Source organism: Pinus tabuliformis, chromosome X, assembly GCF_031772625.1.
Source record: "Pinus tabuliformis cultivar Carrire ecotype Pingquan chromosome X, CPIR1, whole genome shotgun sequence".
In the NCBI taxonomy this organism is placed as follows: Eukaryota; Viridiplantae; Streptophyta; class Pinopsida; order Pinales; family Pinaceae; genus Pinus; species Pinus tabuliformis.
Window position 1 is genome coordinate 1,249,277,235 of NC_142308.1, and position 17,342 is coordinate 1,249,294,576.

Genomic DNA, 17,342 nt, shown 5'->3' on the forward strand with positions numbered 1-17,342 from the left:
TGCCCTTATTGGGATTGCATTTGATTCCTAGAATGATTGTGTCAGCATAAAGGATTCAATTCAGTTGCAATAATGTTAGCTGAGAAATGCTTGAGACCGATAAAGGCTTCTCTAAAAGCCATAAAAGTATTTAAGACCTTTAAGCCTAAGGTTGTAGAGTGTTGGGTTCATAATCAGGTTGAATAACCCATGTTTAATTTGTAAAAGGAATTCTGGAAAAGTTACCAAACACATAGGAAGTCGTGGATTTACTTAATCGTGGACCAATCCTCTCGTAAGTTGTTTACTCGTAGGGCTTAAGAAACTAGCTAAGAGTTAATCCAAGACAAATGTTAGTATCACACTACACCTATTTTGGGCAAGAACCTCCCTCCCACCCTAGCGTCGTGGCACTATGGTGTGCTAATCTGGAGGTAGGGAAGAAATGATTTGTGTGGGGCCATCAAAACTTGTATAATGTAATTTTGTTACTTTACACAAAGAATCCTTTCATCAATTAACGAGGGTTGCACATTTTGTCTGACACCATGCTCTATTGTGCCCTTAGTGGGTTTGGGCACGATAGAAATGGCGTGCTGATGAAAGAAGACGTGCTTATTTTGTGTGGAAGGTGGCACCGCCACATATGCGACTTTGTGGTACACGTGGAGGACTTGCTAATGTGGCAAGGGAGGTTAAATGACTAACTTTAAATGGCCATAAATTTTGATCTGTGCATCAGATCGAGATAAAATTTATATCGTTGAAAGGCTCTTGATGAGCCTGATCCAATCGTGGTATCAGAATTTGATTCTATGAAATTTTTTAACCAAATATTTTTGTAATCCCATGTACATAATGAGACCATGGAGGTCAAGTTAATTGAAAGTAGCACTTCCTATTCAACTTAGAAGATTCCAAGGGGGTGGGAGGGAGCGTTACATAAAAGGAAACTTGATAGATATGAAACTGACACAGTAAACCTTAATTAAAAGTTGGTTGTTTCAATGAGACACCTTATAAGAAGGTATCAGGAAGAGAGTGAAGGTTGGGAATGAGAGGTCCCAAAATTGGCCTCATTACATGTAATTTTTCTTCTTAATGGAATCCTTCTTTCCCATTCTCACACTCTCTCTCTGTTCATATTTTTGTGATGTATTCAATTATTGCATTTTTATAAATACTCCTATGATTAGTTTTATGATAGATTTGTATGGTTTATTTCCTCCTCTATAGTTGTGAAGTACACAATTTTGACTAGGCCATTGTTCTTACCACCTAAGTCAAGCCAGGTGAACTAAAAGAACTGGAGGAAGGTGAGTGAAGTTAGGATCACTCTCATAGAGCTAGGGCCACTCAGATGCCTCATGTCCATAGGAGTGCAACACCATGGTTAGTGATGCAAATTGAGATCAAATGAGGTAGTCAGTGATGTGATTGGTGCTCCTTGTCTTATATTTGATATTAAGATGAAACTATTGCAAGTATGTGGGCCACTTTTGATGGTGGTGATTCTAAAATCTCCCTTGTGTTTGCATGAGCTACAAGGGCATATGATTAGTGTGGATGACTATATCATTCCCGAGAATGTAATTCTTCCATTGGTGGTAGGATTGTACAACAAGATAATTTTTTTTCATATGTGGGGTACTTATATCATCTTTATCTATTTCTCTATGTATGTCCCCAACAAGGTAAGGGTGTAAGGATTTGAGACTCAAACTACTTGAGACTTTAAAATACCATCCCCACTAACCCCTAGAATATGAAATTCCAAATGGTTTGTGATCCCTGATGGGGTTAGTCGATACATTAACTTCTATAGATCGTAACGTTTGCATACAATCTATGTTTTACATGCTCGGTAGCCCATTGGAAAGGTCTAGTTGAGAAGTACACATTTTGATTGGGCCACCATTGCTACCACCAAGTTCCATCCAAGTGAAACCAAAGATCTGAAGGAAGGTTATTAAAACCAAGGCCGGTTTCATAGAGTTGGGTCTACCCTGAGGAATCATGTCCTCAAGATTGGAGTACCATGGTTAGTGCTGCAATTGGAGGTTGACTGAGGAAGTGAGCAACGTGATTTGTGCTCCCTATCTTATATTTTATATTTAGATTAAACTGCTCCAAGTATGTGGACCGCTTTTGATGGAATTCATTCTACAATTTTCCTTGTGACTACATGAACTACAGAGGCCTATGATTAGTGTAGACGTTTTTCTCTTTATTGAGAATGTAATGCTTCCATTTGCTGTAAACTTATAGAATGGAATACATTTCTTTCTCATAAGTAGGGTACTTATCTTCTCTCTATCTGTTTCTCTCTACATGTCCCCAACAAGCTCAATGTATAAGGAGTTGGGACTCGAACTACTTGAGTCTTTGCAAGACCATCCTCACTAACCTTGATAGCCTCCCATAGTGGAAGAAAATAAATACAAGGGAGCAAGAGATCATATTAAACTATTGCTCTAGGAAGCTCTTATGTGACAAAGGAACAAGATTATGGATAATTTTTTCCAACACCTTAAATAGTTTCCAATAGAAAACACATCTTCTTCAAGAAACCACTTTAGAGGCACCACCCCCTTCAAGGCACAAGTTAGTTTTGATATTCTTGTATTTGAATGCTAGATAGATGCTTAAGCTCTAGATAAATGGTTAAATTTTCTAGAAGGTTGTTTTTTTTGCCCACCTTTTTTCCGATAGAGAAAAGATTACCTTTGCACTCCTTAAGGTTGTCTCCTATGTCAAGGATTGGTGAGAGAATTACCATGAGATAGAGGCCACAAAGGAATCCACAAAGAAAAAAATGGATTTTTTGGACATGTCCTCGCTAGGAATGGCATATCAATATGTTGTCAAAATTGAGAAAAAATTTAAACAAAAGAAATGAGAGTTTGGATCTATGAATTTCTTATAGTAGAAGTAGGGAAAATGTATCCCTAACTCATATAATAAAGGAAATATCTAGGATGGAAAAACCTAGGACAACCTGTATAAGACATAAACAAAGAAGGGTAACGGGAGGATAAAGAAAGACACGAGAAAGCGGTGCCTGTTCCATAAGATCCCTTCTCATAACACTGATGAATGTTTATCAAAGAATTTTTTAGTGGTTGAGCTAAAAGCATGAGTCATATGCAGGTTCCAACTCTGAATTATATCTAGAAAAGGGGAAGTGGGTCATTGATGCAGAACCTAGTGCCATTGTTTCTACTACCAAGGTCCAACTAAGTGAATCCGAAGAATTAGAGGAAGGTGAGAGATTTTTTCACTCACAGATGTGGGTGAAGGATGCTACACTGCACTTCATTTCTGATAGCAAAACTCAGAATAAAATCAAATTAGTATAGGTCATCAAGTAATTGGACATGTTTTAAACACCACACCAATGGGTGGCTCCACCGAGGATGAGATCTCTGCGTCAACTAATAATGCCACCTACCCTACAACATCAAGCCCTTCAAACATGATATTCCCCCTTTGAAGTTTGTGATGTTCATTTAGGCCAATAATACTTATGGAAGCATCATGTTGTATATGATTCTAGACCTCATGTGTTATTATTACTTTGGGCAGACAATTATATGAGATACTAGAGATAGTTCCACCTCCTTCCATTTCTTTGATCTTCGTTAAGAAATGGAGGAAGGCTCTCTACTAGAACCAATTTTTTTCTTCTTTATGATTTTCTCTCAAAGTGAGTAGAAGGCCATGGCCACATCGATGGCCTTCACACAAGGTCTCCACATGTAGCAGAGGAAAGGGGATACAAATACATATTCTTCTCACCCATTGGGGTACCTCTGCACTATCAGGTCAATTATTCAATCGATCTAACCCCAGTTGCACCTCTACCCAATCGAATAATTGATCACTACTCTATTTTGGAAAATGAGGAAATCAAGCACCAGATCCAAGAACTTCTCTAGAAAAGGCACATCTAACTGAGATCCTCATCTTATGAAAATCCATTTGTACTAAAGCAAAATAAAGATGGGACTTGGTGACTTTGCATTGATTATAGGTCCCAAAGAAAATAAATCTGAATTGACTATAGGGCCCAAAGAAAATCAAAGACAAGAACTGGTATCCAATTCCTTGAATTGACGACCTTCTTGACCAAATCAAGGGGGCCATGTACTTCAATATGATTGAACTGAATTCTGACTACCACCAGGTCCCAGTAGAATAAAATAATGTATCAAAGATTGCTTTCAAGACCAAATAAGGTCTTTTTGAATGGATAGTCATGCCCTTTGGTTTGACGAATTCCCAAATGACTTTAATGAGGCTGATGGATGATATTTTGTGGCCTTTCACCAATTCTTTGGTGGTGATATATCTGGATGATATCTGCATCTTCAATCAGAGTTGATAAAAACACTTGTATCATATTCTGTAGGTCCTTCACACTTTGCAACAACATAAGCTATATGCTAACTTGGAAAAATGCTCCTTCGACATGAACAAGGTCCTATACCTAGGCTAAATTGTTTATAAGCATGGTGTTCATGTAGATCCAGCTAAGATTCAAGTCATTTATGACTGGACAACCCTGATAACACTAATTAAGATGCATATTTTTTTAGGCCTTTCTAGCTTCTATCATAGGTTCATATTGGGACCAAGGGTGGTGGAAAATAAAAAAAATTGTGGCACAAGTCGCAGTAGAAAGATTTCAATATTTACCTTGTCTACAACAACCTTTTTAGATTGATACATATGCTTTAGACTATGCTATAGGGACAGTTCTCGGTCAACACGGTCATTTGATGGCCTACCATAGTGATACACTATCAAATGTTGTCCATAAGTACCCTACCTATGAAAAAGGAATGTGCTCCATTATATAAGCCTACCATTAATGGAAGCATTGCATTCTGGGTAAGGTGACAATCATCCACATTGATCACATGCCTCTATAACTAATGCAGGCACAAGGAAAATTACAGAATAACCATCATCAAAAGTGGCCCACATACTTGCAACAATTTCATCTCAATATCAAATATAAGACAAAGAGCACCAATCATGTTATTGAATGCTCCAATCAACCTCCAATGGAAACACTAACCATGATGCTCCACTCCTACAGACATGAGGCCTCTGGGTGGTCCCAAATTTATGCGAGAAATCATGATTTAACTACCACCTACTAGATGTTAAGCATAGGCATGGATGTCACTTTCTTTAATCTTCAAGATGGATTGTTATTCCATTAGCTAAAGCTATGTTCATTCAAGCGAACATGTAAATTTGATATGGGAATCTCACTACAGTTAGATGGAAGGACCCTTTAGCATGGAAAAGACAATGGTCATGCTACAAAAGTATTTATATTGACCAAAACTTGGACAGGATGTCAGCAAGTATATTACATCCCGCAATTCCCATGCCTTTTCCAAACTAACCATTACGAAGAAAGGCCTATACACCTATCTTCCCATTCTCAATAGACGCTAAGAATCCACCTTAATCAAATACATTTTGTTCTTCCTTCAACCAAGTAGGGTAATGATTGTGTATTATTGTTGTTGATTGATTTTCTAATATGGCCATTCCAACATCTTCCAAGAAGAATATCACAATGGAGGTTGTTGCCAGACTTGTGGTGAAGTAAAATTATGAGTGTGGACACAAACAATTCCTCTAGCCCGATAATGGGTCTAGCCACAACCAATACATTCTATGGAAGATTTCCTTAGGTTAGAACCAATTAAGAGGGCCTAACTCTTAGTAAACTTATCCCATTTGATGATGACTTTGCTTGCACGCTCCAGCTCTCTCTCATTTCCTTCTTTGAACACCTAAAACAAGTAAACAACAACCATGATAATAGACAAATTGTAATTTAACCTACTTAACAAGTCAAGAAGTATTAAGCCATAAACATGTGAGATGAAACATTATGTAGGAAATCAATTGATAGTTGCATATATATTGAATCAAGAAGAGATTACAACCATTGTCTTGACGTTTCCGTTCTCCTCCGACAAAACCAGGTTCCCACACACTTCCATTAGCATTCCATGATGGCCTCAACAATGATAGTTTTAAGGCTCTTCCCTTTAGGCTTCACACTAAACCAAATTCACACTTCTCCCTCACACAACTAGAGAGCTACAACTATGAATAGCTTGTTGTTTACTCCAAACTTAATTAGCACTAGCACACCAACATTAACACTAGCTTGTGCTTGGGAAAAATGGAGGTTTATATAGCATGAATGGATGGGAGATGGTTCCTCTTCTCATGGGAGAAGGTCTTATCTCTTGAGGTAGTTCCATCCTTACAGGGGAAAGGAGCATAAACTGACATCCTTGACTCCATCCGGCTTAACCATTTACCAGACTTCTGTTATGAAGCTTCTAGAGCTGGAAGCTTCAGCTCCTTATTTAAAAAACTTTCCATAAGAGGATCAGTATGACTAGAACAAAGCTCAGTTACTCTGGTTGGCTCTAGGGATAGTGTTAATCCATGTATATTGGTATGCAAAGGACAAGGATCATTAGCGTCGGTCTTGTAAACTGGGAAAAACATAATATTTTAGGGAAATGGTGCAAAAGGGAATTGTTCTGCTCATGAAGAGGGACACAATGGGAGTTTCTTCATGAAGAGAAAGCATGTATGATTCACTGTAGAGGTCCCCCGGGATCAAGGAACGGGGAGTACAAGGACACTGACAAAATGTTGTGTAACAGATGCCCCCTAAAGCATGGAGGCCGAACTAGAGTGAGGGATGAAATGCTTTATGAATCAATGCGGGGAACTAGGATCTGTCGTTAGAAAACTTGCAAGAAAGTACAGATATCATATGATACATGAATCATGGCATGGACGTAACCATCTAGAGAATGATCATGTAAATGGATCCAGGCATGGGCGCAACCATCCTATAAAGCAGATCATATCGAAACCAAGGTATGGTCACATCCATCCAATAACAAGAAGGATCACATATGATAACTCATGGTATGGTCGTAGCCATCCATTTGAAAGAGATATGTATATCAACATAACCATGTCACATCACTTCACAACCTGGACTTTTGTGATCTGAGCCCAGTGTCTTGCACTCCAACACGACCTGGTTAAAGTACAAATTCCAATATGTGAATAGATGTGTTGGTGTCAAACATGCTAGAAAATCACTTGATTACCAGTCAATGAGGTAAAATTTTAACAAGCACGAGAGAAACCACCAATAATGACAATGGTCCTCAAGGTACTATCAGCACAATCCACAGAATGTGAATAGAGGAACTGAAGTCAAACACCCATGAAATCACTCAATCAAAATCCAATGATGTGAACTTATCGTCGAGTGCAAAGAACTTTCCATTAGGGCATGCAAGCTCTAAGGTGCTGGAAGGGAGTCTCTCAGTTAACTTCCCGGATAATGAGTTGAAGTTGACAGGAATCGAGCGTGTTGAAGGAGGGCCATAATGTATCCCACATCATCGACACGATACAAAGGGATGAAAAATGATTTTGGATGATATAGAGAATCAGAGGTAAGTGAAACTACAGTAGGACAACTCTTGAACATATCAGCGACACGACTGGAAGTTTGGTAGCTTTCAGATCCATAGGATCAATGGTCATGATGACGTGGTAGAGATCAAATTGAAGGAAAAATTAAATGGCCCAACTTAGTGAGGTCAACGATACAAAGGAGGATATCCCAACCCAACACGAAGCGGAAAGTGTCATGTTCAAGAGTAAGCTGCCAACACAACTGATTAGATTTCCAAATTTTCCCCCACCATCTCTGGCAGGTACCCCAATTATTTTAATCGCAAGCTTGAAGGGGATAGCATATGCTTGCACTGTAAGTTCATACTTCAGATGAATCTGACCTAGTAAGTTTAACAAGACCTAGAATGGAGAATCTCATGTTTGTCATGGTGATGAATCTGATGTCGTTTAACATTTTAACAAGTCCGAAAAAGGTGTAACTCGGTATCTTTTTCATGTTTAGAGAGTTTGAAAACAACACGGAAAATAAAACACCACATGGTCCCTTTTTGTACATTTGTGTCTCTCAAGCCTGAAAAGGTAGAAAACGATACTTGAAAGAACCGCTTGACCATTTCAATCAAGGAGTACCTTTTTCGTAAATAGTGCATCCCAGCCTGAAAAAGGGGTAAACTTAAACTAGGAACACGACATTTCACATCCGTTAATGAGTTCAAAATGACAAGGGCTCGGCTATATTTTTGTTTTTAAAGGGTCGGAAAAGAGCTTGAAAGTAGAGCCCCCATTTTATTCTCTTTTACGATTCAAAAGGGAAAAATACTCGGCAATATTTTCATATGAGTTTTATGATTCGAGAAAAGACCTGAAACGTGAATCAACATCATCGTCGAACATCCATCACCTGCGCCTGCACAAAAAGGTAAAGTGCATTATCCATTTCTTGAGGCAAAATAGGTTAAAACATTTACAAAACCTAATATTTCATGAAAAACTGAATAAAAGGGAGGAAAAGTAAATATTTTTTACCATTTACTATTTTACCTTGTTGTGAAATACTTTTCACCCACTTTTGCCCTAATTGTTCTGGCGCAGATTGTGGGAGATTTGGGAGGTCATTCGCTGAGCCGCCAGTTGTAGGTAAGAGCCAAAGCCCTAAGCTCCATTTTCATACCATTTCTTCCTATTTTCATCCATTTTTTGGATTTTTGAGGGAGGTTTTTCCAAAAAAAAATTGCCCTCGGTCGACGCAAATTCCGAGCATGGAATCGCACTGGTTGAGGGTGATTAAAATGGCCTATCATGCCATCGGCGCAACTATTTTTAAAATAGGCGCGTCGGTGTCATGAATAGGGAAAAAATTGGTTTCCCTTCAAAACCACTGTTGGAATCCAATTTTTATGGACCAAAAATGATTATTGACCTAAATATATGGTTTTTGCAAGAAAGAATTGTCGAAAATGGTAGACTGGAAAGAATGTGAGCACGAAGATGTGGACACTCAGGCACTGAATGATCCAAATTGCCTGAACGCTTTGAGGAACTGTGGGCTCCTCAAGTTCTTTCTCACACTAGGGATGTGGGCCCAACCTGAGCTGCTTCGATACTTGATTAGTCTCTGGGACATAAATCAGGAAATATTCATCATTGGTGACCAGGAGTTGGAGTTAGAAACTTCAGACATATATTTCATCATAGGACTGTCCCGGAGAGGGGAACCAGTCAACCTATATGGGTCACGACTGATTGGGGCAAGCATATCCATGTTGCTTGCCGAACATTGCCCTGAGGCCCTCAAATCTAAGAGCGGCAAGATTGAGATTGCCACCATGCGAGATCTGACACTGAGAGTGCTACTATTGACTATCAACAAAGTGGCGGGGTCCCAGGTAGTGCATGAGACTAACAAGTCAAAATTTCTATATGTCATTGACTGCACAACACCGACGATCTTCAATTGGGCAGAAGCCATGAAGATCAACATAAAACGCCAGCTGAAAAAAGCTAAGGTGGGGAATCTGAAGAAATTTTGCTTCAGATTCGTACTAGTGACCTTTTTCTTGGAACGGGTGTCGTTGTTCCAGTACCAGTTGATTGAGGTAGATCCTTCGATGCCACGTGACCCGTGGATGGCCCACTGGAGTTGTTTGATGCCTAAGATCACTGGGGGCCAGCATATGTCTTATAGGCCCACCTTCTTTTCATGGCTACGACGACAACTGATCATCATGGAGGACTGGCCATACAGTGGCACTGACTTCCGTGGAGATCCGGACATGCCACTGCTAGATGGAGAGGATTTTGACGACAAAGGTAAAAAATCAATTTTTTAATTTTGTGATTTTTTAGTTGTTTTTGATATATATGTGTTTATAACATTTTGTTTTTTCAATGCAGACATTGGACCAAAGTGTCCTGCTAGGATTTCCCCAATAGCCAGGTGCATCAACCGCCATTTTGATGTCATCACTCCTTATCAGGAGGGGAGTGACAATGAGGAGGAGATCGTCAGGAACCTTGAGGGTTTGACTCGTGGTATTCCAAAGTATGCTCGGGTGGGAGAGATTCCTCGCCAGTACTAGAGACACACGGTGGGAGTATCAAATTGGATCCACCGATTGCTAACTCATGTTGCACGAGCTGTGTCATGCTACCATGATCACCATGCTGATTAGTTCCTAGGTCCAACATTTTACATTTTTGAGGCCTGCGTGCCACAGATATATGAGGCCTGCGAGTCACCGATGTTATTTTGAACACACATATTTTTTTTTTGGGTTTTGATGTATCAAACATTATCACCATATATATATATCTATCTATATATATATATATATATATATACATATGTTGTATTTTATTGCTTACTATGGTACAAATGATTTTTTTGTTTTTTCACATGTTTCAAAAATGTCTATCCAACACATAATTTGCTAATGCATATGTCAATTTATTCATGCGTCTAGGAATATGATGATATGTAATGTAATCATAATTCCTTTCCAATAGATGAATACAGAGATACATTCTCAATATTTGAGGGTTTTTGACAGAATATTTCCCGTTGAGTTGAAAGACAACAAGATGTGAATCCAGGTTGACAACCAACTCCCAAATGTCAAGAGCAATGGCTTCTAACAATAGTTGAATGACTACACCATATTCAGCAATGTTGTTAGTTGTGCGACCTAAATAAATACCTTGAAGATCAATCAAATCACCATGAGGGTCATAAATAGCCCATGCCATGGAGGATAGATTCTGAGTACTACGGTAAGCACAATCAATGAAACCAATCTGAGGAATTAGAAACATCTGCAAAGCAGGGAAAAACAGAGTAAACATGAAAGCTGTTTGAAAACTAACGCTCCAAATCACACTACACAAAAATGAATGACACATTATTGTACACAAGTAACCATGCAAGATGGCCTAAGCATAGTACTTCTTGAGGTAAAGCCCATTTCGGGGCTTCTCCAAAGGATTTCCTTCATAATTGATAAGCTCATAGGCCCCTTTTTGCAAAACACATTTTACAATGTAGGGTCCATGCCACATGGGCTCGAACTTGCTTGCCCCCAGTTTATCATTAGCTTGGTCGTATAGTAAAACCAAATCACCTTCAGAGAACATGTGAGGGGAGACCGACTGACCGAAATGGGACTTGAATCGCTTATTTTTTGCTTCGATGACCAAAGCAGCGAGACGACGAGTCTCAGCCAACCATTCTAAATATAAGAGGTTCTCTTCCTGAAGCGATGTTTTGGGGAGAAGTTAGACAGCTAGCTTGAGTGAAGGAATATCGTATTCAATTGATAACGTTGCTTCTAGACCATAGAAAAGCTGGAATGGTGAGAAACTAGTTGCGTCTTTAGTTGAGGTTCGGTAAGCCCACAGAGCTGACAAGAGCATGAGATGCCAATTTTACTTGTGCATCCCAATAGTACACTGAAGCATTGTAACCAAAACTTTGTTCACAGCTTCAACTTGACCGTTGACCTGAGGGAATATGGGGTTGAGCCATTGTGGCGCAAACCCAAAGTAGAGGTCAACTCAGCCATCATGTAGTCTCAGAAATGAGAGCCATGGTCTGTGACAATGGCTTGAGGTATGCCGAACTTGGAAATAACGTGATTGAAAAGGAATTAAGCCACCATTTTACCATCTGCAAAGTATGTAGGCATTTCTTCAGCCCATTTGGTGAAATAATCCATAGAAATGATAATATATCCATGCCCCCTGTCCGAACGAGGGTTTCATGTCATATAGTCGATGCCCCATTTGGAAAAGAGACCAACGGTAATGACGGGGTGTAGGTGAGCGGGTGGGGCGCACATCTTGTGTTGGTAAATTTGGCATTCATGGCACTTGCGAACAGCAAGGATGTAGTTCTTGAAAATAAATGGCCAAAAATAACCAGCATGAAGGATTTTTTGAGTGGTAGCATAGCTAGACATATGACCGCCACATGCCTTGGAATGGCAATCATTGAGAACTCTCTCATCCTCCTCGAGAGTAAGGCATCGATGAAGAACTGAATCGACACCGACACGGTATAAAGTATCGCCAATAATACGATAGGGTTGGGAGTGGTGTCGAATCTATTTGCGATCATCCTTAGTCAACACGGACAGGAACATGACATCTGGAGATACACGATGATATCACTGTACCACGGGTTAAGGGTGTTGAACAGGAAAAGAGTCTCATCTGGAAGTTGTTCATCTGCACCAGTGGGGAGAGACATAGAAGGAAGGGAACAAATCAACTTGGACAAAACTAGTGACTTCTTAGATTTGACAATAGTAAACACCAAATCAAATTCTTTTAGGATGACAATCCATTTATAATACTTGCCCCCCAGCAACTGACGAGTCAGGATGTAGGTCATGGGGTTGCATTTAGAAATCATAGTAGTAGTGCGTAAGAGGATGTAGTGCTGAAAGAATTGAATAGCCCGTATGGAAACCAAAGCCAACTTCTTGACATGGGCATAATGCATTTCAGTGTCGAGGAGATTACGACTAAGGTAGTAGATAACATGTTCATTGCCTTCGTTGTCGTCTTGGACCAAGACCATAGCAATGGTGCTAGGGGCTGCAACTAGGTAAAGGAAGTAATATCGATGATAATCTGGGGGATGCAACAAAGGAACATTTACGAGGACAACCTTGAGGTCATCGAAAGAATTTTGGGCAACCTCATCCCAGGAAAAGGGTGTTCCTTGTTTGAGCAACCAGGTAAATCCTGTAGCTAGCCCAACATAATTGGGTATGAAATGACGAAGGAAATTTTCCTTTCCTTGCAGGCTCTGGAGTTGGTGCAATGAAGATGGAGGAGGTAAATTTACAATGGCCTCAACTTTAAGTGGGTCAAGGTGGATACCGTCCTTGGAAATGATAAAGCCGATCAGTCGTCCAGATTCTACGCAGAAAACACACTTATGCAGGTTTAACTGAATGTTGTAGTGTCTACAACGAAGAAAAATCTGTCGAAGATGGTCAGGATGATCTTGGCGCTTACGAGAATGAGCGGTAAGGTCATCCAAGTAAGGCTGAATGACGTTGCGAATATCCTGAAACGCATAGGACATCACCCACTGAAATGTAGCACCAGAATTTTTGAGGCTGAAAGGAAGCTTTTTGTACATGAACGTACCCCATGGACATATAAAAGCTATCTTTTCTTGATCGTCTGGTGCAATGTTAATCTTGTTGTAAACAGAAAAACCATCCATAAAGGAAAAAATTTCGCTCTTATCACATTCATCAATGATCTTATCAATGAAAGGAGTAGGGTAGTTATCCTTAGGACATGAACGATTGAGATCATGGTGATCAACACAAACGTGGATCATGCCTTGTTTTTTCGTCACCAAGACAATATTTGACTCCCAATATGAAAGAGGGATCAGATAGATGAATCCAACTTTGAGAAGTTTTTCAACTTCACCTTTGATGGCGGTGACTTTCCTAGGGTGCACTGGGCGAAGCCATTGGAGAATGGGCTTCGCGTGAGGATAAGTTTGTATTTCGTGCACAAAAATGCTAGGATCAATATCATGCATTTCTTCATATGACCACGCAAACACATCACAGAATTCTTGAAACAGATGAGTATAGGTCTTGATCTCATTTGGAGAACAAGTTACCCGGATATGGACATATTCAATGATACCAGGATTGTTAGAAATATCAACTGGCATCATTTGGGTAATATTACCCAAATTTCCTTCCATCCATACATCATGAGTCAGGATCATTGGCGGAAGTGGGAGGGAATGAAATTGAGAAGAGAACTCTTCAGACTGGTAGACATGACCGCTGGGCGAGGTAGGAAGGAGGAACATATCGTTCCAAGGTGGTTCCTCGAGAGACATTAATTCCATGATACTTTTGTTAGCAAGAAAAGTCTCGGCTAAGGGATCAGGTGCTTCCAATGTGCCAAGCCAAGGGGATTGAGAATATGTATCGAGAGAAGTCCTGGAAATAGGAGAATCAGAGGATACAGAATCGAGGCAAAAAAAATCTCCACATAATTGATTTCGGTAGGAGTAAGTGGCATAACCTCGCCCTAGGTATCAACAAGATTTGGTGAAGGTATGACCCAAGGATCAGATTTGACTGAGATCATGTTGACAGGGGTAACATGAGGAGGTGGGAGTGGAAAAATTTGCATCAAGGCAGAATATTTAAAAAGACCTGCCCCCACACTCTCATAGGGACCACCAGTGTGCTTGACATATGGAATGTTGCCATCTGAGGAGGAAGAGGCAAAGAAGGATAGTTGGTCGATAGTGACAATCTTCCCTTGATGGGGAAAACAAATCACGCGGAATAGGGAGGAGGCTACAACATGCATGGCATGGGTCCGACTCTGGCCAAGTAGAAGATTTTAATTGAGATTAACGTCAACAATGTCTACCTTGACTTGTACTATCTTGCCTCCAAAGTAATGGAAAGGTTAGGTAAGACACCGAAGGGTTGCGAATTGCGCCGGTAGAAAGATTTGAAAGTGTTCGGGGATTGGTTCAAAGGAGGAGAACCAATGGCCTTCTAGCAAGCGATTGACATGATGCAGGTGGAAGCATCTTCATCGATGACAGTCCTGTGGATGGTCTTCGGATGATTACCTGAATGAGAGAGGCAATTTGATGAGGCAGGAATGGGACGTGGTTCTCTATATCAAAACTTATCAAATTGGAATCGGTAGGATCAATACCCCCAATAGCTGACAAAAAATATTTCTGCTGTGACAAACAGCTTTGGAGCACCTCGAGAGCTGACATAGTAGATGGTGCCTGAGCCAAATATTCAACAATATTGTAGTGTTGAGTGGCTCGAGCATTGGGATTGTACAAGGATTTCCTTAGCACATCTCGAGAGGGTGGCTGTATAGCGAAATCAAGGTTAGGGCACTCGATATGAAGAGGGCCAGAACTCGGTGCAGAAGAAGAAAGGGTGGCCTCTTTCTCTTTCCTGGCTGTTAGAGCAGGAGTTTGGTAATCTTTCGATCTAGTAGCCACATTAATAGGTGTGCTCATCATGAACACTTGAGATCTTGACGAAGCAAATGATTGAGGTTGGTCTACCATTTGAGTCTGCTCAGACAGAAATGGCTCTTTTAGGACAGCTGGGGTCCTTTTGAGCAAACGACTAACTTTGGATCGTCGAGGACAATCCTTGGTATAGTGACACTCCTCACAAATGAGGCATAAATACTTAGGCTTCCATTGTGAAGAATCACTAGCAAACGACTTAGAAGGACCCTGTTTTGGGGCATTGGCTTTACCTTTGCCTTTGCCTTTCATCTTACCTTTCGAGGATTTGTTCGTTGTGGTAGACTGGATAACGTGGACCTCTGAGGTTTTACCAGGGCAAGTGGATTCTAGGAGGAACTATTGGAAGCAGTGTTTGAGACAGACTTCTATTTAGAAGAAGATTTAGTAGGGAAATGGGACACTGAACCAATTATTCCATCAACAGGAGGTGTAGCCTGTGGCTTCGATGCCATGGGATCGAATGATGACCGTGAAGCATCGAGTAATAACTCATATAAAGTGCAAGACTGAGAATAAACAATATCTAAGTACTGGGGATGAGCAATGGCTTTTTCTTTAATAACACATCCACCCATAGCTATATCGGAAGCAATTGGAGCTACGAATGACTTAGTGAACCATTCGGTGAGCAACTGATCAGCAATCTCGAATTTGATCAGGTGACTTCTACGTCTCCATTCATTGATGTGATCAAAGATGTGCGTCACAATATCTTTCTTAAGCGACGTGAGTATATAGGTGCTAGTTTCATAGCAAACCGGAAACTAGAAATGCGTGAGGAAAGCCATGGCTAAAGAGTTAAAGTCATGGTAAGTACTTCAAGGAAGCTCGATGTACCACTTGGCTGCAACACCTATGAGGGTTCGTTGGAAAAGATGGAGATGAATAGAATCGTCAACATAAGAATTCGAAGAGCACTAGAGGTGATATGTCATCACATGGGCTTGAGGATCTTCTTTTGCTTTCCCATTGAACTTTGGATAATCGCTCGGGATCTTGGATGGGACTAGAGGCTAGTATATCGAATGAAGGATTAGATCATTCGTAAGGCGAGACACATCTAGAAACTCTAGTGTGGCCAAGAATGACAATTGAGTATTAAAAGGCATTGGAGGTCGATAAGCGGGTCCGACCAGAGGAGTCTATCGTTGCTGGTAAAGATTTTGGCCCCATAGTGGGGGATTTTTGCCATATGGAATTCGATTCTGCCCCCATTGTTGCTTACCTTGGCCATAGGGAGGATTTTTACCTTGGACACCTTGGAACTATCCAGTCATAGGTTTTTGATAAGAAATATAAGGGTTAAGAGGCTATTGATCCTGTTGACCTTGGACATATGGATATTGTACCTGTTGTCCCTGAACATATGGATTGTGAACCTATTGCCCCTGAAAAAGAGAATTTTGGACCTGTTGCCCTTGGGCATAAGGATTGTACACTTGTTGCCCTTGGACATAGGGATTCTATACCTACTAGCCTTGGCCAAAAGGATTGTGTACATGTTGACCTAGGACATTAGGATTTTGGGCCTGCTACTGCAAGACTTGACCCTGGCCTTGTCCTTGCAAGGGTTGACCTTGGTGATATCTATATAAGGGTTTTTGCTGCTTGAGTTGGATCTATTACTGCAAGGGTTGACCTTGCAGCTGCAAAAGCTGTCCCTGGGGCTGCAAAGGTTTGCCCTGCAAAGACATAGGCTGGGAGGTTTGCGGAGTATACTGCATCTGCTGCTGCATGGTTAGTTGCAACTGTTGCGAGGGTTGCCCCTGCAATTGTTGCAGCTGAACCTGCCATGGTATCATATGCCCTTTCCATTGCATGGATGGCCCTTGATACAACGAAGGTTGCCCTTGTTGTTGTAAAGGTTGTACTTTCTGTTGCAAGTGTACTTGAATAGTGCCCAAAAAATTTCTGAACTGAATCTGGCCATAGCCACCCTGAAAAGTGGATGAGCCAGGCTGAACATACTACTCAGACTGAAGGACATAAGGTGGATTGACCATTCCTTGAGAATCATATGGAACGTAAGGAGTTTGGTACTGAACCTGAGCCTCATAAGGCTACTGATACTAGAAATTGCTTGACCTAGACGGACCAACAGGATTTTGAACCTATTGGTACTAGACATTGCTTGATCTAGCAGGACCAGTAGGGTTTTGAATAATGCCAGAAGAAGGTTGGTTCATACGACCCATGTGATCCTATGAGCTACTCACATTGGTGGCACCTAACACCATAGAAACACTCAGATTCTGCCAACCAAGCAGTGGCACAGCCTGGCCACTTACTGGAGGGATTGAATAACTGACATAGACAT

At 40.7% G+C, this 17,342-nt stretch overlaps 1 pseudogene; it reads left to right on the forward strand.

The window, feature by feature from the left end:
- The window catches only part of LOC149144503 (uncharacterized), a 118,240-nt pseudogene extending 108,194 nt beyond the window's left edge, over window positions 1-10,046 (forward strand).
- The last annotated feature ends 7,296 nt before the right edge of the window (window positions 10,047-17,342 follow it).